At 36.7% G+C, this 27,690-nt stretch overlaps 1 protein-coding gene across 2 annotated transcripts in view; it reads right to left on the reverse strand.

The window, feature by feature from the left end:
• Positions 1-26,201, reverse strand: part of LOC127813202 (uncharacterized) — a 47,166-nt gene extending 20,965 nt beyond the window's left edge. The window contains exons 1-2 of one of the 2 annotated variants that reach the window (XM_052354033.1): positions 26,026-26,201; positions 25,458-25,546 (exon numbers count right to left, since the gene is read on the reverse strand). The gene's annotated coding sequence lies outside the window, so the exon portion shown is untranslated. The remainder of the gene's footprint in view (positions 1-25,457; positions 25,547-26,025) is intronic. The other variant, XM_052354034.1, reaches the window with a different exon arrangement.
• Positions 26,202-27,690: the final 1,489 nt, after the last annotated feature.

Here is a 27,690-nt window from a genome sequence, read left to right on the forward strand (position 1 = left end):
CAAGCAAGGGGCTATTTAGGTTTGAATGGGAAGGACAGTGAGGCACAGTTGTTGTTTCAAGTTTAGAGGTAATAGGAGGATCAATAGGAGGGTCTAGACTAGAATCTGTCAGTATATTCTCAGGTGTAGAAGATGAAGATGCTCCCCCTTGAGAACATACTAAACAGTGAAAGGTCATGATGAGGTAAGGGAAAGATAGGTTGTGAGGAATAGGCACCTCTTGAGAACAATCGGATTGATAGAATGGTAAGTCCTCATAGAAAATAATATTAGTAGAGACAGAATTTTCTGGTTGTAGGGCAGTAACACTTTTACCCTTTTTGAAAGGGTGAGTACCCAATAAAGATGCATTTTTGGGCCTTAGGATCTAAGTTTGTCCATGTGAGGCTGTTGTTGTGCACATATGTAGTACACCCAAAGACTTTAGGGTCAAGTTTAGAGAGATAGGGAGCATGAGGATATATATCACATTGGATGCTAAGAGGAGTGTGGAAGTTCAAGGTTTTAGAGAGAGGCCGATTGATCAAATATGCAGCTGTGAGAATAGTTTCCCCCCAATAGGAATTAGGAACATGAGAGGTAAATAGCATAGCTTGTGTCACTTCTAGAAGATGTCTATTTTTCCCTCCGGCCACCCCATTTGTTGAGGTGTGTAAGTGCATGAGTTTTGATGAAATATTCCATGTTTAACTAAGTAATGAGTGAGATCATTAGAAAAATACTCTTGGTCATTATCAATCCGAAGGATTTGGATAGAAGTTTGAAACATATTCAAAATGAATCGATGGAATCTTTTGAAAATGTTGCTAGTTTCTGATTTTTCCTCCATTAGATAAACCCAACAGGCTCTAGAATGATCGTCGATAAATGTGATGAACCATCTTGGGCTGGTAATATTATGATGTTTAGAAGGACCCCAAATATCACCATGTATCAAATGAAAAGGTTTTGAGGGTTTATAGGACTGAATAGGATGATGAGATCTAAGTTGTTACTGTTTTGCCTAAAGTAAAGCTGGATTTATTGAAGAAACCAGAAAGAATTGAAGATGATGTGGCAACAGTTAGATAATAGGACATAAATGTATCTAATTGCTTTAGTAAGGGTAGTTTAGACTTTATGTAAAGTTAGTTATCTCCTTTAGATATTTCCGCCTCCTTTAGTCTATATATAGAAGGGTCTAGAGGTCGGTTTTCATCATCAATCAGTCATATTCTTTATTCCTTGGGTTCGGGTACAGTGAGAGGCGTGAGAGAGAGCTGGTTGTTTCAAGTTCTTGTTAGCTTCGGTTGAGTATTGTATCCGAGAGTAAAGGAAGAGGGAAGAGGGGAATTCTTGTACTGGTTTCAGACTTGTTTCTAGTGAATTGTTTGCTTCTTGGATTGCTGGATGTAGTGCCATGTAAATGGCATGAACCAGGGTAAATTGTGTGTGTTGCAATCTGGTTTGATTTCTCCTTTTTACATTCTGTTTTTATGTTCTATTTTCAGTATTCATTGTTGTTATTGAATCGGTGAGTTTCTTAAGTGTTTCTTGAGTGATTATAGTCTCGGTTTTTACAATTTGGTATCAGAGCTTTAGGTCTTTTAAATCAAGAAACATCAAGAAACCTTTAAAATCCTTAGAAACCTATAGAAGAGTTGTCTTCCATGGCTTCCGCAACTCCAGCCGCTCGGTATGATATTGAAAAATTTGATGGCACAAATGATTTTGGACTTTGGAGGATTAAGATGAAAGCTTTGATGGGAAACTTAGGGTTAAAGGAAGCTTTAGTACCCCAAAAGCCTTTTCCAGAAACTGCTACTGCCGAACAAAGATTAGAAGCTAATAATCGTAGGCAAGAAATCAGTGAAAGAGCTTTCAACACCCTAGTCTTGAGTTTAGGAGATAAAGTCCTAAGAGAAGTGTCTAAAATGGAAACTGTCGAGGATTTGTGTGCCAAGTTAGAAAGTCTATATATGACTAAATCCCTTTCAAGTAGGCTGTATCTGAAAACAAAATTCTTTACTTTCAAAATGCAAGAAGGGCAGAAACTTCAAAATCATATTGATGAATTTAACAAATTGTGTCTTGATTTGGAAAACTTAAGTATATCATATGAAGAAGAAGATAAAGCCCTAATTCTGTTGCATTCATTGCCTAAGTCATATGAGCATTTTGTAGACATTCTAAAACATGGAAGAGATACCATATTTTTAGAAGATGTTATAGGTGCCCTAAACTCTAAAGATTTACAACAGAAAGTAGAATCCAAGAAAATAGTTGCTGATGCCCTGTCATCTAGGTATAGATCTGAAAAGAAAGACTCTAAGGCTAAAGGAAAATCAAGATCAAAATCCAGAAATGGCAAGAAAACATTTAAATGTTTTCATTGTCATGAGGAAGGACATATAAAGAAAAATTGTCCTAAAAGGAAGCAAGAATTTTCTGATAAAGGTAAATCTGAGTTTTCTAACTCAACTTGTAAATTAGGCTATGACAGTTCGGATGTCCTTGTAGTTTCAAAACATTCAGATGAAGTGGTATGGGTTTTAGATTCCGGATGCTCCTTCCATATGTCACCTCACATAGAATGGTTTCTGAATTATAGAGACATGAGTGGAGGGAAGGTTCTTCTTGGTAATGATCAAGACTGTGGAATAAAGGGGATTGGGGATATTATGCTAAAAATGTTTGATGGATCTATCAGAATTTTGGAAGCTATTAGGTATGTCCCAGAACTTAAAAGAAATCTGATTTCCTTAGGAGAATTAGCTAAGAATGGCTACAGTTATAGTGGCTGTGGGGATATTCTTAAAGTAGCCAAAGGATCTCTTATATGTATGAAGGCAGTCCTTAAAAATGGGATATTTGTTATGATAGCCTCCACAGTATGTGGAGATGCAGCCATAGGGGAAGAAAAGACCTATGAACTATCAAAACTGTGGCATTTTAGGATGGCTCATATAAGTTTCCAAGGGCTTAAGGAATTAGCCAATCAAGGGATCTTAGGTTCTGAAAAACTGACAGATTTAGATACTTGTGAAACTTGCATCTATGGAAAATCTGTGAAAACTAAATCCCCTAAGAAAGCATTGCATATCACTAAAGGTCCTTTAGAATATGTCCATTCGGATTTATGGGGCCCTAGTCAAACTCCAACTCATGGTGGAGCTAGGTATTTTCTTACAATTATAGATGATTTTTCAAGAATGATTTGGGTTTCTGTTTTAAAAACAAAAGATAACACTTTTGATGCTTTTAAAACTTGGAAAATCATGATTGAAAATCAAAAGGGTGGGAAATTAAAAGTCATTAGAACTGATAATGGCTTAGAATTTTATAATAAGGACTTCACCCAATTGTGTAATGAAAATGGCATTTTAAGACATCTCACTACCCCTGGAAATCCTAAGCAAAATGGCCTGGCCGAGCACATGAATAGAACCCTCCTTGAGAGGGTAAGATGTATGCTATTTCATGCTAGGCTTTCAAAAGCATTTTGGGGAGAGGCTGTTGTTTCAGCAGCCTATTTAATAAACAGATCACCTTCTTCAGCTTTAGATTTTAAAACTCCTTATGAAATGTGGTATAATCATAAGCCAAACCTAGATCACCTTAGGGTTTTTGGGTGTATAGATTATGCACATTTAAAACAAGGAAAATTAGAACCTAGGGCAAAGAAGTGTGTGTTTATTAGTTATCCTTCAGGAGTTAAGGGGTATAAGTTGTGGAATTTAGAAAAAGATATGCCTAGAACCATGATAAGTAGAGATGTAACCTTTAAAGAAAATTCATTTATTGATCTAAGAAGTGAAAATGAGGATAGGGAAGGAAAAGATAAAGCTGTAAATTTTGAACAGCAACAACAAAATGATATTGCTATTCAAAATTCTCCTTTAGAACCATTCCAGGACCAGCCAAGTGCTAGTGAAGAATCCTCAAGCCAAGATAGTCTTGATAGATCTATAGAAGTTAGAGGCTCATCCAGTTATGATGAAGATCAGCACATGGACAGTGCTGGTTCATCCAGTTCAGTTGGGGATCCTATTGGAGATAGGTATAATGTAGGAAGGGATAGACAAAGGAGAATAAGTAGGCCACCAGTGAGGTATGGGTTCTCAGATCTGGTTGCATATGCACTCTTAAGTGCAGAAGAAACTGCAGGAGAAGAACCTCAAACCTATGAAGAAGCTATAAATTCTAAAGAAGCTCAGAAATGGCAGGAAGCCATGGAAGCTGAGATGAATTCCTTAAGAAAGAATCAAACATGGGTGTTAGTGGATAGACCTTTGGGAAAAAGAATTGTAGGCTACAGGTGGCTGTTTAAGGTAAAAGAAGGAGCTGAAAATAGTCTTAAACCTAGGTATAAAGCTAGGTTAGTAGCTAGAGGCTTTACCCAAGTAGCAGGAATTGACTTCAATGAAGTGTTTTCACCAGTTGTTAGACACACTTCCATAAGAATACTGCTTGCAATAACAGCCCATCTTGACCTATATCTAGAGCAGTTGGATGTCACCACAGCATTCCTTCATGGTGAATTAGAGGAAGAAATTCTAATGGATCAGCCTAGAGGGTTTAAAGTTAGGGGAAAACAAGACAAGGTCTGCTTATTGAAGAAGTCCTTATATGGATTAAAGCAGTCCCCTAGGCAATTGTATAAGAAATTCGATTCTTGTATGATAAGCCAAGGGTTTACAAGAAGTTCTTTTGATTGTTGTGTCTATCTTAAACATATTTCCACTAAAATAGCCATTTATCTTTTGCTTTATGTTGATGACATGCTCATAGCAAGCCAATCAACAGCTGAAATCCAAAGTTTAAAACTTAAACTCAAATCTGTTTTTGAGATGAAAGAGCTTGGTGAAGCCAAGAAGATTTTAGGAATGGAAATATGTAGAGATAGGAAGAACAAAACTCTTCAGCTATCCCAGAAAACCTATTTACAGAAAATTATGAGAAAATTTCATATGTTGGATGCAAAAGTAGTAAATATACCATTTGCTCAACATTTTAAACTTTCTCATGATCAATCCCCAACCAATGAAAAGGATTTATCAGAAATGAAGAGAATTCCCTACTCTAATGTTGTTGGCAGCATTATGTATGCAATGGTGTGTTCTAGGCCTGATTTAGCTCATGCCATGAGTGTGATAAGTAGATTTATGGCAAATCCAGGGAAAGAACACTGGACAGCAGTTAAATGGGTGTTTAGATATCTAAAAGGATCAATAGATAAAGTTCTGATTTATGGTGGAGCTGATGATTTTAAAATTCCAGACATTATAGGATACTCTAATGCTGATTATGCTTCAGATTTAGATAGGAAAAGATCTACAACCGGCTATGTATTTAAATTGTGGAAGTCTACAATTAGTTGGAAATCTAACCTTCAATCAGTTGTAGCTCTATCAACAACCGAATCAGAATATATAGCTGTAACAGAGGCTGTTAAAGAGTCTTTGTGGCTGAAAGGCTTAATTAGTGAACTCCTAGGATATAATGTGAGGATTATTTTAAAGTGTGATAGTCAAAGTGCCATACATTTGGCCAAAAATCAGAGTCATCATGAAATAACAAAACATATTGATATTAGATATCATTTTATAAGAGAAGTCCTTGAGAAGAAGGAGGTAGAGCTTATAAAAGTTGCTGGAAGTGAAAATGCTGCAGATATTTTCACTAAGGCAGTCCCATTGTCCAAATTACTTCATTTCTTAATGTTGTTACAGTTTGATGTGTTTTGATTGATGTGTTTTCAAGATATCCAAGAAGTAAGCAAGGCTAGAAGGCTGAAATTCCAGGATTACTTAAAGCAAAATGGTGGAGATTTGTTACTGTTTTGCCTAAAGTAAAGCTGGATTTATTGAAGAAACCAGAAAGAACTGAAGATGATGTGACAGCAGTTAGATAATAGGACATAAATGTATCTAATTGCTTTAGTAAGGGTAGTTTAGACTTTATGTAAAGTTAGTTATCTCCTTTAGATATTTCCGCCTCTTTTAGTCTATATATAGAAGGGTGTGGAGGCCGGTTTTCATCATCAATCAGTCATATTCTTTATTCCTTGGGTTCGGGTACAGTGAGAGGCGTGAGAGAGAGCTGGTTGTTTCAAGTTCTTGTTAGCTTCGGTTGAGTATTGTATCCGAGAGTAAAGGAAGAGGGAAGAGGGGAATTCTTGTACTGGTTTTAGACTTGTTTCTAGTGGATTGTTTGCTTCTTGGATTGCTGGATGTAGTGCCATGTAAATGGCATGAACCAGGGTAAATTGTGTGTGCTGCAATCTGGTTTGATTTCTCCTTTTTACATTTTGTTTTTATGTTCTACTTTCAGTATTCATTGTTGTTATTGAATCGGTGAGTTTCTTAAGTGTTTCTTGAGTGATTATAGTCTCGGTTTTTACATAAGCTATTTAGCAAAAGTGCATGATTCACACGAAAAACTATGCTCTTTATTGATAAAAATTTCAGAATACAAAGATTTAAGATAAGGAAAGCTCGGATGCCCTAAACGTTTATGCCATAACAAGATTTTGGCACTGGAAGTTACATTTAGGATTGATTTATTGGTAGGAAGGTTGAGAGGATCTCCTTCCAGATAGTAAAGACCACCCACAGCCTTAGCACTGCCAATCATCCTCCTCAAGACTTGATCCTAAAACAAACAATAGGAGGGTGCAAAAATTACACTGCAATTCATATCCTGAGTGATCCTACGTACAAATAAAAGGTTGCATTTTAACCCCGGCACATGTAGGACCAATTTCAGCCTTAATGATGATACACACACTGTTCCAAAACCCATAGCAGGGAATGTTGCGTCATCAGCCATGGAGATGTTAATAGGTAAAGTGCACGAAGTATATCATAGCTGTTAAAGGAGCACCTAGGCGCCAGTTCAGCGCCTCGCCTGGGCCGAGGCGAGCCTCATGAAACTTAGGTTTTAATTAAAACCTGGCAAGCCCAATTCCTCCTCTCTTCTCGGTTCCAACATGTATACATTACAACATATTTACATTTCTTTAGTTTAAGTAAATGGAAAGTAAAATATAAATAAAAGAAGAAAGTACTCCCATTTGGATTCAATAAAAATATCTAAAAAATCAAAATTCAAAACAATAAGAAAATAGAATTTTGGTTTTAGTACAAACTTGGGATGTAGCGATTTTATCACCCCCAAAATACATATCTACTATTTCTTGAAAAATTCATTAAAAATCATTTTAACAACAATGAATATTAGCTATTAAATTACTGGGAGATAGTTTTTCAAAATAAAAACATTTTCTTATATGTTTTCTTATAATGCGCTAATATTCCAGACTTAGAAAAATAACATTTTTCAAAATGAAAACATTTTCTTGATTGTGGACTTGTAGTGTTTGTATGTTTGTTTAGAACTTTGCATGATGATTGATACTTGTTTGAGTTTGAGACTTTAAATTTGAACTTTGATGATGTTTCTAGTTTAGAATTTGCATGATGAATGATTTGATGTTGTTAGTTTAGAATTTGAAGATAATGAATCATTAATGATATGCATGTGTTATTATTGATCATTTGATAGTTTTTTATGATTTTACAAGATTTTGAATTTTTTTTCCTAAAAGGTGCACCTTGCCTCGTGCGCCTCACGCCTCATACTCCAGCACCCTTTGCGCGTCACGCCTTTCAGAACTATGGTATAATCAGTCATTAAGGTTTCAGAACTTGCCATATGGTCAGATGCACCCGTGTCTACCACCCACATATTTTTCAGAAGTCTATTTGAATTTGAGGAATAGAATAAAGAGTTACCTTGCAATGCTATAGATGTTGTGGTCTGAGTAGCAATACCTTGATTGGGTAGTGTGGTCTGAGTAGCAATACCTTGATTGGGTAGCCTATACACGGTCTGAATTTGTTCCTCAAAAAGATTCAAGTTGGTACCAATTTTAGGTTCTGTAGGAGTTTCACCAACATATGTTGATCTTGGTATTTCCTTCCTGTTTTTTGCCTTCCAATTAGCTAGTTTTCCATGGATCTTCCAGCATGTCTCCTTCATGTGGTGTGGTTTCTTACAAATATCACACCACAATTTGTTCTTTCCTTGATCTTTTAGAAAGATCTCCCCCTGCCTAGCAGTGGCTAGTGCTGAGTTTTGATGGTTTAGGATAGGATCAGGGTGTTGAAACATGACTTTATGCCTGTTTTCTTCCCTCTTGACTTCTGCAAAAACTTCTTTAAGGGCTGGTGGGGTTTTGAACCCAAAATCCTTCCCCTGACCTCATCCAAATCAGTGTTAAGCCCATATAGAAAATCAAAAATCCTATCCTTTTCTACCATCTTACTGTACTTTTGGCTATCCACAGGAGAATCACAGCTAATAGAGTGAAATAGGTCTATTTCATGCCACAATTCTACCAAAATATTGAAATATTTAGTAACACTTAGATTACTGTGTTTGGTAGACCTTATAGCTGACCCAATTTCAAAGCATTGGGATGAGTTTTTCAAGTCTGAGTACATCTCCTAGACTGGATCTCATATCTCTTTTGCAATTTTGCAGAAGAGATAAGTCCTGCTAAGTCTAGGCTCCATTGAGTTTATCAACCACGCCATGATTATCGGGTTCACTGCCTCCCATACGCCATAGGTGGCTGCATCTGTTGGTGGAGTAAGAGTAGATCCTATCAAATATCCTGACTTTCCCTTCCCTTTAATCACCAACATTACAGATTGAAACCACTCCCTGAAATTACTCCCATTTAGTTTATGTGGAGTGATTTGCAAAAGGTGATTATCAATAGGGATGACAAGAAAATTTTGCTGAGAAGGAGGAAGAGTGCTCGAAGAGCTGGTAGCGGAAGCTTCTATTAGGGTAGGGTCAGGTTGTGGGTCGACCATGGTTGGAACAAGCAAAAATTGAAAAACAAGCAGAGACTTGTTATGATTGTAAAGCAGGCTCTGAGACCTTACCTGCCTTAGAAAATCGTGAATGCTTGCCTACATTGATATTGAGAGAGATTGAAAATATATGCAGGTTATATACTAATTTTTCACCAATAAAATAGGAAAAGATTTAGGTAATCTATCCCCTAAAAACTAGAATGAACTATCTCCTAAATTTTAGGAGATAAAACAGAAATAAAAATACAAATTTACAACAATATCTACAACTTGAAAAGTAATTAAACAACTTTAGGATAATCTGTTTTTAATCTATGCCCGATCGTCTATAGGCTTCCACTTGGAATTTCAATCTCGTCCAACACTCTTTCTCTTACTATTCTCCCTCTCTTTCTCTCTCAATCTCACTTCCCTCAATCTCTGTTGGTTTCTAGGACATTCGCCCAAAATACTAACTGTCAAATCTGATGATCTGACAGTTACTTCTAATCTGATGATCTGACAGTTACTTCTCTCACCTCACCCTCCCATAGTAGAATGAACTCAATAATCTTTTGATTCACTAAGCTAAAGTATTTCTGACCTCCATCATAAAGATCGCCTTATTTCACTAAATCCATTCTACTTAGCTCTAATCCCTATCTTCTTTCTAGTCTTCTCCCTAGCAACCATGCACTTCAAAAGTGAAAAGACCATTTTTTTTCCCTTTCTAACTAATTAGAAACATACAAATTGGGTGAAATATAAGGGTGAGCAATTGGATTTCGGTCAATTATTGGCCAGAATGGTTTATTTGGCTTCTTCAAAAAATTCGGTTTGGTTTGGTTGAGTTGGGTTGCATTTTGAATAAATTCAATTAATTCGGTTTTGTTACTAAAGGGAGTTGTGAAGATAGCTAAAGCCTACCTTGCGCGGAAACATAAATAAAAAAAGGAAATGGGAAAACGACATTTTTCAAAAAAGTAGGAAATGAAAACACAAGGGAAACGCGTAAATAAAAAAATTTATAGAGGCCTTTTTGTAAATATAATTTTTAATATAAAAAATTATAAAAAATAGTTATTCAATCTAAAAATAAATATAAATTCCATAATGCAGTCAAACAAACGTAAATATAAATTCTATCATCCATGAACCAAGACTTACTAATTAAAAACAAACAATAAATTTAAAAAAATAATAATAATCAAACATACTACAATTTATAAAAGTTCCTCCACTTCATCATTCTCTTTCTCTATGATCTCTTGGACGTCAACCAAGTTCACACTTCAATTCATTCCCAGATTAAAGCCTAGCAACTTGAATCAGTACAATTGACAGGAACAGGGAAGACAGAGAGATGACAGAGTCGTTAAAAGCATAGCAGTTGACGGGTTGCAATGGATAACACAGTTCTGAAAGGAGCGAGGCGCAAAAAGGTTCTGGAGCCTGAGGCGTGTCTTTGCGAAACAAGGCACACCTTTTAGAAAAAAAACTCAAAATCTTGTAAAATCATAAAAAAAACTATCAAATTATCAATAATAACACATGCATATCATTAATGATTCATTATCTTCAAATTCTAAACTAACAACATCAAAGTTAATTCATTCATCATGCAAATTCTAAACTAGAAACATCATTAACATTCAAACTTAAACTCTCAAACTCAAACAAGTACTAATCATCATGTAAAGTTCTAAACAAACATATAAACACTACAAGTCCACAATCAAGAAAATGTTTTCATTTTGAAAAATTATATTTTTCTAAGTCTGGAAGATTAGTGCATTATAAGAAAACATATAAGAAAATGTTTTCATTTTGAAAAACTATCTCCCGGTAATTTGATAGCTAATATTCATTGTTGTTAAAATGATTTTTAATGAATTTTTCAAGAAATAATAGGTATGTATTTTGAGGGTGGTAAAATCGCTAAATCCCGAATTTATACTAAAACCAAAATTCTATTTTCTTATTGTTATGGATTTTATTTTTTTAGATATTTTATTGAATCCAAATGGGGGTACTTTCTTATTTACATTTATGTATTAAAGTAAATGGAAGATAAAATATAAATAACAGAAATGTAAATATGTTGTAATGTATACATGTTGGAACTGAAAAGAGGGGAGGAATTGGGCTACCCAAGTTTTAATTAAAACCTAAGTTTCATGAGGCGCGCCTCTCGCCTCGGTACCTCACCATGCAAGGCGAGAGCCTCGCTGAAATCGCCTCACCTCGGCCCAGGCGAGGCGCCAAATTGGCGCCTTGCGCCTAGTCGCGCCTTTAACAACTATGGGATAACAGAGTCAGCTCAGCTAAATGTTAAGCATCTATTGGGTTGAAATGAGAGTGGGCACATCCCTTTAACTGTCGCCTGACAAATTTCACTTTCAAATTAAGGAAACCAACAATAATTCAGTTTGTAATAATTTTGAATGAGTTTATTTGACCAAGTAGAGGCAACCTAAAAATTAGGGTGACACAAATCAACAACCATAGCAAAAAAGGTTCCCATCACTCTGAAAGATTATAACTACACAATCAAATTATCACAATGAAAGAAAAATCATTAGCTTACGGACAGGAATCAGATCCTTTCAAGACAAGATGAAGCAATACGAGAATCACCAGAAATAAGACCAAGAAACAGACACAAGAAGAAAAACGAAAGAAATCAAACCCCTTTCAACTGAATCGACAGCTGCACCGAGCAATCGGAGTTTGTGTTTGTGAATCGATGGCAATAAAGGGTAGCGACGATTCAGCTTGAAGCAGCACTCATATGAAAATCAATAAATATATGTATGCTTCTTGTTTATGGGTCGACTACTTTGATCGGAAATATTTGGAAAAAACAATCAAGAGAAAGGAACGGTAAAAAGAAAACAAAAGTTAAGAAATAGCAAAAGGAAGGCACTCGGAAGTGATTGAATTATAGAACTATAAACGAAACTTACCCAAGTGAAACAAACTTGGGGAGAAATCTGAGAAGAACGTAGCTCCGGTCAAATCTCAAGGAGAAATTAAATTTGCTAGGGCTTTATGTTCAAAGGGGAAAAATGGGAAAGAGGAATTTATAGATATAGTGAATGGCAATTTTGTAAATAAATATACTTTTATGAATATTTTAATAATATATTGATAAAATTTTGTTTTTTAACCATTTTCTTTACTAGAAATAGAAAACCAAATGCTATGTAAAATAAACGAGCTGACCAAACCGAATTAATAAAAATTGATTAACTCGATTAAGAAATTTGATTTTACTCACCTTTACAAATTATCCAAATATTAGACTATCTCTTTGTGTTAAGTAAATAGAAGAGTTTACATAAAAACAACTTTTATCCTATCTTTATAAAGCACATAACCTCATGCATGTGAACTTTTTTTTATCCACATTAGGTTAGTAAGAATGCTAGAAAATCATTTAAAAAAGGCCCTTAAATTATTAAGAAACTTAGTCCTTAGTCATTTAATTAAAATTTTGTCATATTTTGCCTTTCAATCATTTGATTTTGTTCTTTTTAATCCTTCGATTAATTAAGAGTTAACTATTGAATTAACAATAACATGTAAGATGAAACGTTGATTTATTTTTTTAGGCTAAATACATAAAAGGTCCTTAAACTACTAAAAAATGTGACATTTACCCCTTCAACTAAAATTTTGACACATTCTTTTATTCAATCATTTGTTTTCGTTTCCTTTAATTCTTCAATTAATTAAGAGTTAATGATTGTGTTGTTGCCAAAATACAATAATCTATTTTTTTTCGTGGGTTGGGCCACTCACCCACTCGGTCATGACCGAGTGGGTATCATTTAAGCCCTTGCGGATGGGCTCCGAGAGTCTCGGATGGGCCACAAAATCTACGCGAGACTCTCACTGCGATTGCCGCACGTCTCCCCTCTCCCTCCTCTATAAATAGGAGGCCACGCCTCCGACATAAGGTATGCACTCTTGGGCCCCTCAACACAATTTTGCACTTTTGCTCTCGAGAACTGACTTAGGCATCCGAGGGTTTGCGCGGGGACCCCCACCAGCGCCCTAATGGTACTCTCGTCTTGCAGGCCACTCGATCATCTTGGGGCACCTGATCACCGGACCCACCTGATCATCAGACCCACTCGTTCATCAAACTCTTAGCACATAGTGACGAGACTCACAGTGCATTGGTGACGAGACTTTCAGCGCGTGTTGGTGACAAAACGCTCACGAGGCCTGAGTGAGACTACCGCGATCAACCACGCACAAATTGTATTCTCCCACGAAAAAAAAAAAAATAGATTGTTATATTTTGGCAACAACACAATCATTAACTCTTAGTTAACTGAAGAATTAAAGAAAACGAAAACAAATTATTGAACAAGGGAATGTGTCAAAATTTTAGTTAAAGGGGTAAATGTCACATTTTTTAGTAGTTTAAGGACCATTCATGTATTTGGCCTAAAAAAATAAATCAACGTTTCATCTTACGTGTTATTGTTAATTCAATAGTTAACTCTTAATTAATTGAAGGATTAAAAAGAACAAAATCAAATGATTGAAAGGCAAAATATGACAAAATTTTAATTAAAAGACTAAGACTAAGTTTCTTAATAATTTAAGGGCCTTTTTTAAATGATTTTCTAGCATTCTTACTAACCTATTGTGGATAAAAAAAAGTTCACATGCATGAGGTTATGTGCTTTACAAAGATAGGATAAAAGTTGTTTTTATGTAAACTTTTCTATTTACTTAACACAAAGAGATAGTCTAATATTTGGATAATTTGTAAAGATGAGTACAATCAAATTTCTTAACCGAGTTAATCATTTTTTATTAATTCGGTTTGATCAGCTCGTTTATTTTACATAGCATTTGATTTTCTATTTCTGGTAAAGAAAATGGTTAAAAAACAAAATTTTATCAATATATTATTAAAATATTCATAAAAGTATATTTATTTACAAAATTGCCATTCACTATATCTATAAATTCCTCTTTCCCATTTTTTTCCTTTGAACACAAAGCCCTAGCAGATTTAATTTCTCCTTGAGATTCGACTGGAGCTACACTCTTCTCAAATTTCTCCCCAAGCTTGCTTCACTTGGGTAAGTTCTGTTTATAGTTCTATAATTCGATCACTTTCGAGTGCATTCCTTTTGCTATTTCTTAACTTTTGCTTTATTTTTACCGTTCCTTTCTCTTGATTGTTTTTTCCAAAAGATTTTTGATTGCCATTTCCGATCAAAGTAATCGACCCACAAATAAAAAGCATACATATATTTATTGATTTTCATATGAGTGTTGCTTCAGACTGAATCGTCGCTACCCCTTGTCGCCGTCGATTCACAGACACAAACTCCGATTGTTTGCAAATTGCTTCATCCGATTTTGAGAATTAGCCAGCTCCTCCTTAGTCCCCTACAGAGCTTGTTACCTCTGCAGTAGGCATGCATCGAGGGAGGCCACAGTTGAATTATCTGTTAGGGCTGGTAGGAAGGGTGGTTTGTAACCGTAAAAGGCCTCAAAAAGGGACATTTTTATGGCTAGATGGCGGCTGGAATTGTACCACCATTGAGCCATCGAAAGCCATTTGTGCCATGTCTTCGGTTGAAGGAAACAAGTACACCTGAGACATATTTCCAAACACTGATTAACCCTTTCAGTTTGCCCATCTGATTCAGGGTGGTATGCACTGGACATCTTCAATTTCAACCCCAACAATCCCATCAATTCCTTCCACAGCCGGCTAGTAATGATTTTATCTCTGTCAGAGACTATAGCCTTAGGTGTTCCATGTAGTTTAACCACTTGGTCTAGGAATACTTTAGCCACCTCTTGGGCAGTGTATGGATGAATCAGTTCCATAAAATGCCCATACTTGGTAAAGCAATCCACGACTACCATAATGCAGTATCTACCTTCTGATTTGGGCAGCCCCTCTATAAAGTCCATTGAGATATCTTCCCATGGACCCTCAAGAATATTCAGAGGCTGGAGTAGCCCAGGTGTTGCCACATTCTTTGGTTTGCACCGCCTGCAAGTATCACACCTGATCACAAACTCCATAACATCCTTCTTGAGTCCTGGCCACTGGAAGAGTTGTTTGACCCGATGATAGGTGTTTACAATACCCGAGTGTCCCCCAATAGGAGAGGCGTGCAATGCCTCTATAATTCTCTTTTTCAATGCTTCCTCTTCCCCAATCACCAGCTTCCCTTGGTGTCTAATCATCCAATTATTTAAAGTGTAGCCTGGTTTAAATGAGGGATCAACTACCAACTGCTATAGGAGCTCCCAGGTCTTTTCACTTGAGGAATAACTAGCAGCAACCTCTTGGCACCAATCTGGGACAATAGTTGAGATTGTAGCTACACTTCCCTCTTCAAGACATCTAGATAGAGCGTCTGTTGTTAGGTTTTCTTTACCTTTCCTATATTGAATCACATAGTTCAAACCCATTAATTTAGTCATACTTTTCCGTTGTAATTGTGTATGCAGCTTCTGTTGCAGCAAAAAATTGAGGCTTTCATGGTCAGTCTAGATCACAAAACTTCCCCCTTCGAGAAAATGGTGCCACTTTTCTACTGTCATTAGCATTGCCAAGAGTTCTTTCTCATAGATGCTCAACCCGAGGTGTCTTGAGGCAAGGGCTTGACTGAGGAAGGCTATGGGTCTGCCCTTCTGAACCAAGACTGCGCCAATCCCATTGTTGCTTGCATCGGTTTCTAAGATGAATTGCTTGCTAAAATCAGGTAAGCCTAAAGTTGGCACTTCGTTCATAGCATGTTTAAGTTTGCAGAAAGCTTCCTCAACCTCAAAATCCCACTTGAACCCATCTTTCTTCAATAGGATAGTAAGGGGTCGATTGATTATGCCATACCCCTTGACAAACCAGCGATAGTGTCCGGTTAATCCTAAGAATCCTTTCAACCCTACCTTACTTGGGTTAGTGCTTACCCATGAACTGGAGACGATATGCCCAAGGTATTCAACATGTTGCTTAGCAAAAGTACACTTTTGACTCCTTAACATACAACTTATTGATTCTAAGGACCTCAAAGGTAATTTTCAGGTGGTTTACGTGTTGTGCAAAGCTAGGGCTGTAAATTAAGATGTCATCAAAGAATACTATGATGAATTTACACAAATATGGTTCGAAAATTTTGTTCATTAACGCCTGAAAAATTGCAGGGGCGTTAGTTAGGCCAAAGGGCATTACAAGAAACTCGTAATGCCTTTGATGAGTTGAAAAAGATGTCTTAGGGATATCTTCAGGGCACATTCTAATTTGATGGTAGCCTTATAGGAGATCTAACTTGATAAAGACAGAGGCATTTTTAAGTTCATCAAGGAGATCTTCCACAATTGGAATGGGAAACTTGTTTTTGATGGTCATGGCATTAAGTTGACGATAGTCAACACAAAACCTCCATGACCCATCATTTTTCTTAACAAGCAATACGGGTGATACAAAGGGGTTATGGCTAGGTTGAATAATGGACCTTTTCAGCATATCTTTGATGAGTTTTTCTATCTTTGTTTTCTGTCTAGGAGGGTATTGATAGGCTCTTAGGTTAACAGGCTCTACATTAGGCTTAAGGTTGATAGCATGGTCATAAGGTCTCTTGGGTGGTAGGGAACTTGGCTCGAAGAAGAGGTCCTTAAATTCAATTACCAGTATGTTAAGTGAGTCAAATTCTTGTACCTGCCATGGACTATGAGAGTTACTGCCCAATGTCCTTGCCAGCGGATGCTCGGCTCCTTGCTCCCCGAGGTTAACTTCCATGGCATGACTAGAAAATAGTTGAGCCACCAGTGATAACTTGCTCGAGTATCCTTTGTAACCTCTTACCCGAGATGATTTTGCACACTCCCAGCTCTGGATTGCCCGTTAGAACCTTTTTGCTGCCATCTTTTTCGAAGGTCCCCTCCATTTTATTGAAATCAAAACTGAGTGGACTAACTCCCTTCATCCAATCTACTCCCAACACAACATCACAGCCTCCCAGCTTTAGCAACCTCAGATCAGTTGAGAAATTTTCTCCATTCATCTCCCAACAGAAATCCTTACAGGATGACTAACTCAACACCTTGCTGTCGTTGGCAACCGTTACTGATAAGCGAAGGGAAGGACTGACTTCACACCCTAATTTTCTTGCCACAGCTTCATCCAAGAAGCTGTGGGTACTCCCACTATCAATGAGAACCGTGATCGAATTACTGTTTACCCTTCCTTCTACCTTGATAACCTTACTATGGTTAACCCATTTCAAAGCAGGTAATGAAATCTCCCCTCAGTCCTCCCTCTCATTTTCCGATAGTTCCTCTCCTTCCTCATTGTCCTCATCTTCCCCTTCCAACAGCAATAGTTCTCTTACACTTGTGGCCCACAAAATACCTGTCTCCACATTTGTAGCATAGCCCAACTATTCGCCTTTGCTCCATCAATTTACCTCCAACGATGGAAGCAGGGTTGGTGGAAGGTAGGGCCAGGACACCTCTACCTTGGAACCCACCTTTTCTGGGTGGCAATCTATTTCTGGCTTGCCAGCCTCCAGTGATCACTCCTTTCGCCTGATTCCTCTGTTTATTGGCCATTGCATCAGCAATCATCTCTTGTAACCTCACGCTCTCCGTAGCTTGTTTCACCGTGTGAGGCTGCATCATCTTCACCATGGGTCTGATCTCATCCCCTAAGCCACTAATGAAGCTCGAAACGTAGTACCCCTCGAACAACTAAGGATTATGTACCATCATCAACAACCTCAGCTCCTCGAATTTCTGCTAATAGACCTGGACCGTCCCCTCTTGTTGAGTTTGTTAAATTCTTCGATTATGTCCCTCATGCATTTATCTCAGAACCTTACACACAAATCTTCTACAAACACACCCCAGGGGCTTCCCCCTTGACCGCAAGCCACCCTTGATACCAAGCATCTCCCATATCATTCAGGTAGGCAAAAGCCACAGTGACCTTCTGTTGTTCCGGAATTTGATATAAGGAGAATACTCGTTCACATCTTCTCGACCACCACCTCAAGTTCTCTCCTTTAAACAATGGAATCTTGAGCTTCAGCGTGGGGTAGTTCGGGTGGTGTTGATTAGCCGAAGCTCCCGGCCTCCTTTCCCTTATATTCTCCCCCATTGTGTCCGTATCAAACTCGAACTCCGACGTTCCCACCAGCCGGGGTTCTACCCCTACTCCCGGAAAAATGGGCTCCGTTCTGTCTCTCGGAGCCTCGGAGGAAACTCAGGAGAGAGCCTTGACGGTTGTTGTTGGGTGAACCGCAATCATTTGCATTTATTCCATCATTTGCTCTCGAAGCAAAGTGCTCTGCTCGCAACTCTCCAACCTCCAACATTCCATTGCCTGGTCAATTCTAGAATCGACTCCCGCTCCAATAGAGAGTTCGAGCGTTCCCACTCGATTCTACACCTCCGCTATTGCCGTCACCACTTGTTGTAGCTGAGATTCTATCTGCTTCACTCTTGTCTCGTTGGCCATGGTTGTCACACGACGCCCAAGAATGTTGCTCTGATACCAGATTGTTAGGTCCCGAGGGTCTGAATTAGGATTTAGAGAATGGGAGAGGGAAATCAAAAAGAATTGAGAGTGGGAAAGAGAGAGTTGAGGGAGAATTCAATAGATGAGTGATAATATTTCTCAATCATTTCCGAGAGAGAGAGAGTATCCATATATAGCTGGAATTCTCTTCTCACGTGTTGTAATCGATTACAGCTATAGGGAATGTACAAGCTATCATAGCAGCAACAAATTCTGTACTACTACCTCAGCAGCTAACTAACTCTACCTATATTCTTTCTTATCCAATCCCTCTACTACATTTAATTGCAAAACTACCCTTATCCCCACGGTATATGACAAAGAGGTTTGTATTTCTCCTAGCGATTAATGCTAGAGGGCCTACCAGCTTTGGTAGGAGGATTAGTGGATTGGTTTACAAAATCCTTAGTGAGGAGCTAAGATAGTAGATTAGGCTTGGTTAAACCGAACCACTATAAATCTTTGTGTTCTCTTGTGCTTGTGTTCTTTGATCTATTTATCTTTCCAAGCATTTCAATAATCCTCACTTGCATTATATTCTTATTTGTTTTGAAAAAGATTTTAAGTTTTCAAGTAAATTTTTAAATAATCCAATTCACCATCCCTCTTGAATTGGTGCCATAGCATTTCAAACCTATCATTGCATCCCTCTCTTTATTTCCTCCTTGGTGTATCATTTCCGACGTCTGACGTCCTCGCCTGCTTTCTTTCCTTGTTCGTCTTTCGCCTACGACTTTATCTTCAGCTTCTTCTTTTTCGTCTTCTTATTCTTCTTCTTCCTTCCTTGCTTCTTCTTCTTCTTTGAGTTGTGCTTTGGGCTGATAGGAACTTCAGTGGAAGTGAGGAAATGGGTGATTCTTCTTCACACTTCATTATCAGGCAAGTTCCTTCCGCATCCTCTTTTAACATTCAACAAGTTCTTCTTGCACTTCCCTTTATCTTCAGTGCAAATTCTCTTATACAATCTTTTTACAGTGCAATGCTTCATGGTATTCTGCCTATCTCACATATATATATATAACTTGTATAAGATCTTGTCATTTCGTGGTTTCTGTGATGTCTCGAAAGGGGATTCATGCATTCCCAAGCCTGTTCGTGAATGGTATTTTATTGGGTAAGAGAAGATACAAAGTTCTTGCTCGTTTGTATCTATGTAAGATTCACTCCCATGCTATATCCGAATGTTCAACCAGATATCCAAATACAAGAGTCACATATATCTAAATCCATCCGAATACAACATTTCATATTCGAACATAAGACTCAAAGAAAAATAGTCTCATCCTAATGTAACCACCCTTATCCAAATAAAAGACATATATATACATGAAGCCATCCGGATGTAGCCTCCCTTATCCGAATAAGAGACCTATATATATATGAATTCATCCAAATGCAAGACTCCAATCCAAATGATAGAGACTTTTAATGAAAAACGCATATTCTGGACAAATTTGATATCCTTTAGAATTTTTGGCATAACTCTCTCGTCTGAGCTACGATTAAGGTGATTCAAGATGCTATACAACGACAAGAGAAATATCTATAACTTTCATGTTTTGAGTTCTGATATATTTGGATTAAATCGTGGTCAAAATTGGGATTCTGTTATATCTAGGGTTGCTGGAACTAATTTCTTGGATAGAAATTCTACCACACTTACTCTCACACACTCACGGATTTGATCTAAGGAACAGATTTAATAGAATCAACAGAAAATAAAATAGAAAACAGAATTAAACCAAACAAGAAACACAAACCACACATCCACAAGAACATCAAGATTATCCTGGTTCATGCCATGTGAATGGCACTACATCCAACCTCTAAGATCCTCCTGAGAGCAGTCTTTATTTACAGAAAATGATCAGTACAGTAGCGGCCCTTCTCTCCCTTTTATTCCCGAGCGCCCCAATTGTTTTCCCCCAAGATTACAAAGCTAACAACCCTAGCCTTTCTCTCAGAAACAATCAGCACTCGTTACAAACAGAAAAATGAGAACTCTCTCTCCATTTGCTACCCCTTGCCCTCTATTTATAATAGGAGGCAGAACCCCAATGAAGACTTTCAAATATTGACAGTTTACACCCCCAACTTATCACTAATTACAGTTTGGGTTATAACTTCTATTTAATACGTCATTGGCCCTCAAAAAACACTGCCATAACTGATCTTATTTAACCTATACTGTAGACAACATTTTAACAATTCTCCACCATTGTCTTGAGTATACTTCAACCTTCATCCATCAAGCCTTGGCCTTCCAATAGATGAACTTGACTTGCTCTCATGGGTTCTTCCTGCTGCACCTGATCACTCAAAGAACACAAACACATCAAAAGAAACAAATCAATGCTGTAAAACATAACAATGGATCACCTTTGGATAAAATCAGCTGCAATAACTAAACCTGCAACTCTCATTAGATATTATCTACCTCCTCAAAGGTCTTCCTAATGAGTAACTTTTCCTAACATCAATATGACTGATATACTCCATGGTGGGACTAAAGACTAAGCCAAATGGACTGCCCATTAGCTGTTTCAACTCCTCCTACCTAGACTATATTGTAGGGTTCCTGTTGCATACAAAATACAACATATACTCCCTAAATGCATAATGTCCAGCTAGGCACACTCCACCATAAACCAAATCCATACATGATGTTATTCCTTAATCCCAAAAGGGTCCAAACTTCTTACACAGCATCACATCAACAATGCACCATACCCGGATTGGCCTTAACATTGCTAGACTTCCTCCTAGCTCCCAAAACCGGCCTTTAGGATTTACCACTGACTTTCTCTAATGTTTGCTTCAAACAATCAGAACTGCTCATCTCTACCTATCAGTCTACCAAGATATGCTTAAGACTATGGTAACCTAGGCTGCCATAAGCTGTCCTATTCTTATTCCAACCTCTATGCCTTATCATTCCAGCTTCTCCTCCTTCCAACAATCTCAAACACTGAATTACCACCTCAGCTACACCTTGAGATTCCCATTGGATAACTATCAATGAAGCTGCCTTACTCTTCCTAGGCATACCATTGAAATTGACACAGCTACTCCTATGCACTCAATTTTAACCCCTTGGACCATCATAAGAGACACCAATTCTTATAATAGTTTGGCTTAGGAATTACTTAACTCATAGAGAAACCTTCTAAGCAATAAACCTTGCTTACCTTTCCCTCTAACCTCTAATCCCTTGGGCTACTCTATAAGATCACTTTTCTCTCTTAATTTTTCATGGATACTAGCTGATTAGTGACACCTATTTGATCCAAATTAAACCTTCATGTGCTGCTATAACCAATGGCCATGTCTAGCCATTTCCCTAGACTTTTCCCATTTCCTAGCACTTCCTTAATTTACAAATAGACACTGCAACAGCACTCCACCCCTTTAACCTAAGGGATATTTCATCTAAGTCCAAGCCTCTCCCCAAATTTACATGGCTCCATGCCATTCATTTGGACATGAGTGCATCACCTTTTCTTATACAAGAGGTTCTATATCCCAGTCTATCCTTAGCACTCAAGGCAGTGCATAAGCTTCATAAACCCAGCATTCCATACCTCACTGGAGCCTAACTTAAGACCTATCACTACCCATCCTAGGCAGCACTCTAAACCTTCTATTCCCTTGCTCATTTCCTAGAAGATGATTCTATTTCCCTTTCCTTGCTTAATCCTGGTTTTGATCAACATGGACTACACCATACAAGACAACACTTGCACACACCCTTTTCCCCTCATTGTTTACAAGGACCCTCACTGCAAGAGCCAAAACTATCTTAAACAATAGCTTCCTCCCTCTCACAATTCAGCCCAAGCTTACACAATGAATCTGATCAAAACATTTTCCAGATTTCCCTATTGCTATATCTTGGTTCATAGGTTAGTTCAGGACATTCCCAAAGGTTTCTCCTTGCTGGCCAGCATTCCAAATTCCATCCCTTGGCCTTGGAATCAACTAATTCCATGTCCTATTAGTAGAGTTTTCCTTCATAGGTAAGAACCCTAGCTTTAGGAGACCTAGGTATACCTATTACACAACTCCACACACCTAACACTTCACACCAGAAGCAATTTCCAGCGATCTTCCTAAATTCCAGCAAGCTCATATACGTTCGGGAATTCCTTAGGAACACACCATCTTCACTAGGTTCACCTCACCTAGCTCCACCATGAGACAAGGCCTAGATAGGTTCCCAAAACATCCTAGAAACTGATTTCTAATGGGATTTACTGATTTTGGAGACTTCTACATCTGGAGACCTAGTCAAACTACCTGGTTTCTATTCCTATACACCTGCAAATTTTCCCCTCTCCTAATATCCCTAGCCTTAGATACCTTTCCTAGTCCTTGCTCACGATTGTGAGCCATCCTCAACAAATGACACAGCGTAACCTTATCATAGGCTATCCTTTAGTGGCTGCATCTTATCCACATATAAATGTAAGCATGCACCACATAACCTTCATTCTTGAGGGTTGCTACCATCTCTCTAAGAGATCCTTGCAACTCTTAGGACTTCAATTCTCACTATCTAATTATTCCTAAGGACATTAGGCTTTCTATTACAACAGGGATATATTTTACAGCTTCTTAATAATCTGGAATAGATCCACCATTCTTCCTAATTTCTCCCATCTCCAAATTCCCTTAACCTTACTTTGATGCCTAGACAAACCATTCCCCCCTCCACCATGACTCTATGGGTAAATACCCTTTTCCTATGAGAATTACACCCTAACCCTAGGACCTATGCTATTTTTACTGCATACCTAGAAAGACTATAGGACATCTGCACTCTCATAGCCAAAACCACACATGGTGTTTGAACATTTGGGGTTGGTTCTTTCTTGGGATTCTTTCTTCCTATTTGGGCAATTCTTCTTCATATGCCCTTTCTTCATGGCAATGAAAGCATTTAATCACTTTCTTGTTGATTTCTTTTCTCTTATCACAGATTTTCTTTTTCTGTTCATCCGTAAGGGATTCTGGTGGTTTTTCCTCACTGCCTAAGGCCTCTTCCAGCCCAAAATTTCCTTGTAAAGCCCTCATCTTCATCTTCCAAAGGCCGAAATCATTCTGGCCATCAAACTTCTCTATGTCATACCTAGTGGCAACCATTATTTGACACTATTCTATGACTGAGAATCAAAACAGAAGAAATCTTGATGAATCTTGATACTAGAAATAGGCTCTGATACCAATTTGTTATATCTAGGGTTGCTGGAACTAATTTCTTGGATAGAAATTCTACCACACTTACTCTCACACACTCACGGATTTGATCTAAGGAACAGATTTAATAGAATCAACAGAAAATAAAATAGAAAACAGAATTAAACCAAACAAGAAACACAAACCACACATTCACAAGAACATCAAGATTATCCTGGTTCATGCCATGTGAATGGCACTACATCCAGCCTCTAAGATCCTCCTGAGAGCAGTCTTTATTTACAGAAAATGATCAGTACAGTAGCGGCCCTTCTCTCCCTTCTATTCCCGAGTGCCCCAATTGTTTTCCCCCAAGATTACAAAGCTAACAACCCTAGCCTTTCTCTCAGAAACAATCAGCACTCGTTACAAACAGAAAAATGAGAACTCTCTCTCCATTTGCTACCCCTTGCCCTCTATTTATAATAGGAGGTAGAACCCCAATGAAGACTTTCAAATATTTACAGTTTACACCCCCAACTTATCACTAATTACAGTTTGGGTTATAACTTCTATTTAATACCTCATTGGCCCTCAAAAAACACTGCCATAACTGATCTTATTTAACCTATACTCTAGATAACATTTTAACAGATTCAATGGGATAATCGCACACTGGAAACCCAGCCAATCCGAATCACTAACACCCCAATCTGAATCACTCACTCCCTAATCCGGATCACTCTCACCAAAAATTCAAGAAGCCATCCGAATGAGTTGCTGTAGCATCCGAATGACCCTGCCACCACTGACCAAGCTTCATTCTTTTAGGTATATCTCCTTGTGATGATATCCGATTTAAGATCCGTTTGATGCATTGGAAACTAGACTTCATAGGCTTCGATTCGATGTATTATTCGAATGATTTAGTTAAATTTTGAGCCTGTATCAAGCAAAATCAATCTAATCTAATCTAACCCATGTCCAATTTGTTTCTTAATCAAACAAACTAATATGTGAAATGCATTAGAACACACAATCATTAACAATGAGCAAGGCAATTAAGAATCCATAAATCTGTAAATGAAATTGTCTCATCATCAAGAAGGCCAACATATGGATAAAATGTGCTAAAAAAACTTGGCCAGTGTTTGATCTATAAATTTCATAATCCTAATCATGTGAAATATTCCTTGGCACAAGAAATGTTAGTTCAACAATTGCAAATTCCCTAAATAGTAATATTACAAAACATATCATAACATTAAATAGGAACATTAAATTCGTGGTAACATTAAATTCCCTAATAATTACAATCTTCGGTTATTAAATAAAATTAAGCGTGGTTAGTAATTGGTGAATACAAACCAATTATTGGGATCAAGTCATTTCCACCCAAGTCGACAACTTAATTCATACCCTAATGCAACTAGCACACAACAAAATGAAGAAGACATAAGCATTACAATTTACACGAAATTATATTTTCTTAAAGATTTTGTTTAAGAAGTGGGTTGGTTCACATACCATCCAGGGTATCCAATTATTTATAATTTCCCGCCTCATCAAAAAGAAGAGCATAGGATTGAAGTTGTTCAACCAATTAATTAACACCCACACCAAATGTAATTAACTTGCATATTAATTTGCTACATTCAGTGTTGTTTTTTAATCATTCAGTAGAGGTTATGAACAACAGTTGCAATAGTTGGAAGAGAGGGCTTAACCAAAGCAAGCTTTGAGCCTATTGATTAATCAAAACACAGTAGTGGCCAACTCCAACCACAATTTGTTAGGCAAATTGTTGCCAGACATCAGAGCAGAGTCAATATATAATCAAGGTTTTAACTGGAAGTGCAGCAGCAACCCACCCTTTTGGGAAAACCACGATTAATTTCCCCAAATTGCTGTGGTGATGATATGATCCCACTTTGTGTCAAGGAAGATTAGCTTTAATTACCTAGCAGTTGAGGCAAAAAACGTTGATCAATGAAAGGAACTTTGATAATGGTTGCAACAAAAATTCTATTTTCTTTTGTTTTCTTTGTGCAGTAGCCAACAAACATATAATGGTTAAGGGTCAAACTCTCAAGGCTAGAAGCCAGTCACAAGCTATTCAATGATTTCCTAATAATCTTCCCGTGAATTCATTCTTCTCTTCCCAATTGGAGCCATCAATAAATAAATAAATTATTAGCACCAACAACGATTTTAATGAGAGGTTTAAATATCATTGTCGTCAACAATTAAAGAGAGTTGCATATCATAATCCAGATGCTAATTAGATGATCGGTAACTCATCAACAATTAAAGAGAGTTTAATAAACATCTTAAACTTCAAACAAATGTTAAAATTCCATAAGGTAACTCATCAACAAAATCAAAATGAAACAGAGCATAGCGAGGAGGAGATCTATAACTTAAGGAAACAGAGCATACCGGCAGCTTTTAGAATCGAACAACAGAACGCGGCGAGGACGACCGGAGACGACGACGACGACCAGAGGCGACGACTGGAGACGGAGATGGAGGGGTCGACAGCGGGAGTTCAGAGAGAGAGAGAGAGAGCGGAGGGAGAGTGAGAAAGAGAGAGGGGGCAGAATGGGTGACTTAGGGTTTTGGCAAAGGGAAATGGGAAAGCGGGGAGGGAAATAGTTTTTTTTTTTTTTTAATATTTTTATTTATTAAATATAAAATAAAATAATTTAATATTATGATAACTGATAAAATTATTTAAATTATGATAATTATTAAATAATTTAAATTATAATTTATGATAATCATCTAAAATATGATTATAAAATAATTTAAATTATTGTATTAAATTAATATTTATTTAAAAATTTAATTATATAATAAATTTAATAATTATAAAAATTAGTTTTATATATTATATTTTTTTTAATATGTTTATAATTTTTAATATATTGTATTATCAATAAATAATGAATTCTTAATTATAATAACTTAATAATTATATTTGTGTATTTACATAATTATATTAGGAATTGTTTATAATAGTGTTAATTAAATCTTAATAATTTTTTTCTTGTTAGAATTAACGAAAATAAATTTAATAAGAAAAGATTATAAATATAACCCTAAACACACAAAAAATCAAAGATAAGAGAAAGAAGAGAAGAGATAGGATTATAAACAAGGTTAAAAAATATCGAGATAAACCTGAAAACTAATAAGTATGAGAAATGTTGCAAAAAATGAAAAAATGTCCAGAGTTTCGCAATTTTGTCCCTATTCTTATAGGAACTTTTTATGAGGTTAATGGTACCATGCATTTGTTAAAGTTTTAGGTATTTTAGAAATGAGCAGATGAGCAAAAGAGATATTTTAGAAATTAAAAATTAGAAATCAAGTAGGGATTTTATTTTAGGGAAGGTGGAATTTTAGTGTAAAGATTTAGTTTTAGGTTTATTGTTTGTATTTGTAAATAAAATAAAATAATAAATTATTTTAAATTATTATAAAAATTAAAACAACGTAGTTTTGAATTTAAGTATAAAATTATAGATACGTGGATACCCACACATATATAACATTTGTAATTATGTATGGGTAAGTTTATAAATAATTACCCACATATACGTAACATTTATTAATATGTGTAGGTAATAAAATCCAAAAAACTACCGCATCAACTAATACGTAAATACCCATACATATATAACATTTGTAATTATGTGTGGATAAGTTTATAAATAATTATCCACACATGCGTAACATTTATTAATATATGTGGGTAATATAATTCAAAATAAATGCCACATCAACTAAAATTTTACCGAAAAATATCCCACCAATCTCTGAAAGTGAAGGGAATTTTTTCAGTTAAAATAATTATAGGTATATAAATTTACCCACACATAATAAATGTGGATAATATAACGAGTTTGTCTAATTTAATCACTCACACATATTACCATTATATGTGAGTAAATACCCATGTATAATATATGTAGGTAATTTATGTGTGGGTAAATTTATAATAATTACCCACACATATGTAACATTTATTAATATGTGTGGGTAATAAAATCAAAAAAATTGCCACATCAACTAATGCGTGAATACCTACACATATATAAC

Source organism: Diospyros lotus, chromosome 11 (genome assembly GCF_014633365.1).
Source record: "Diospyros lotus cultivar Yz01 chromosome 11, ASM1463336v1, whole genome shotgun sequence".
Taxonomy (NCBI): domain Eukaryota; kingdom Viridiplantae; phylum Streptophyta; class Magnoliopsida; order Ericales; family Ebenaceae; genus Diospyros; species Diospyros lotus.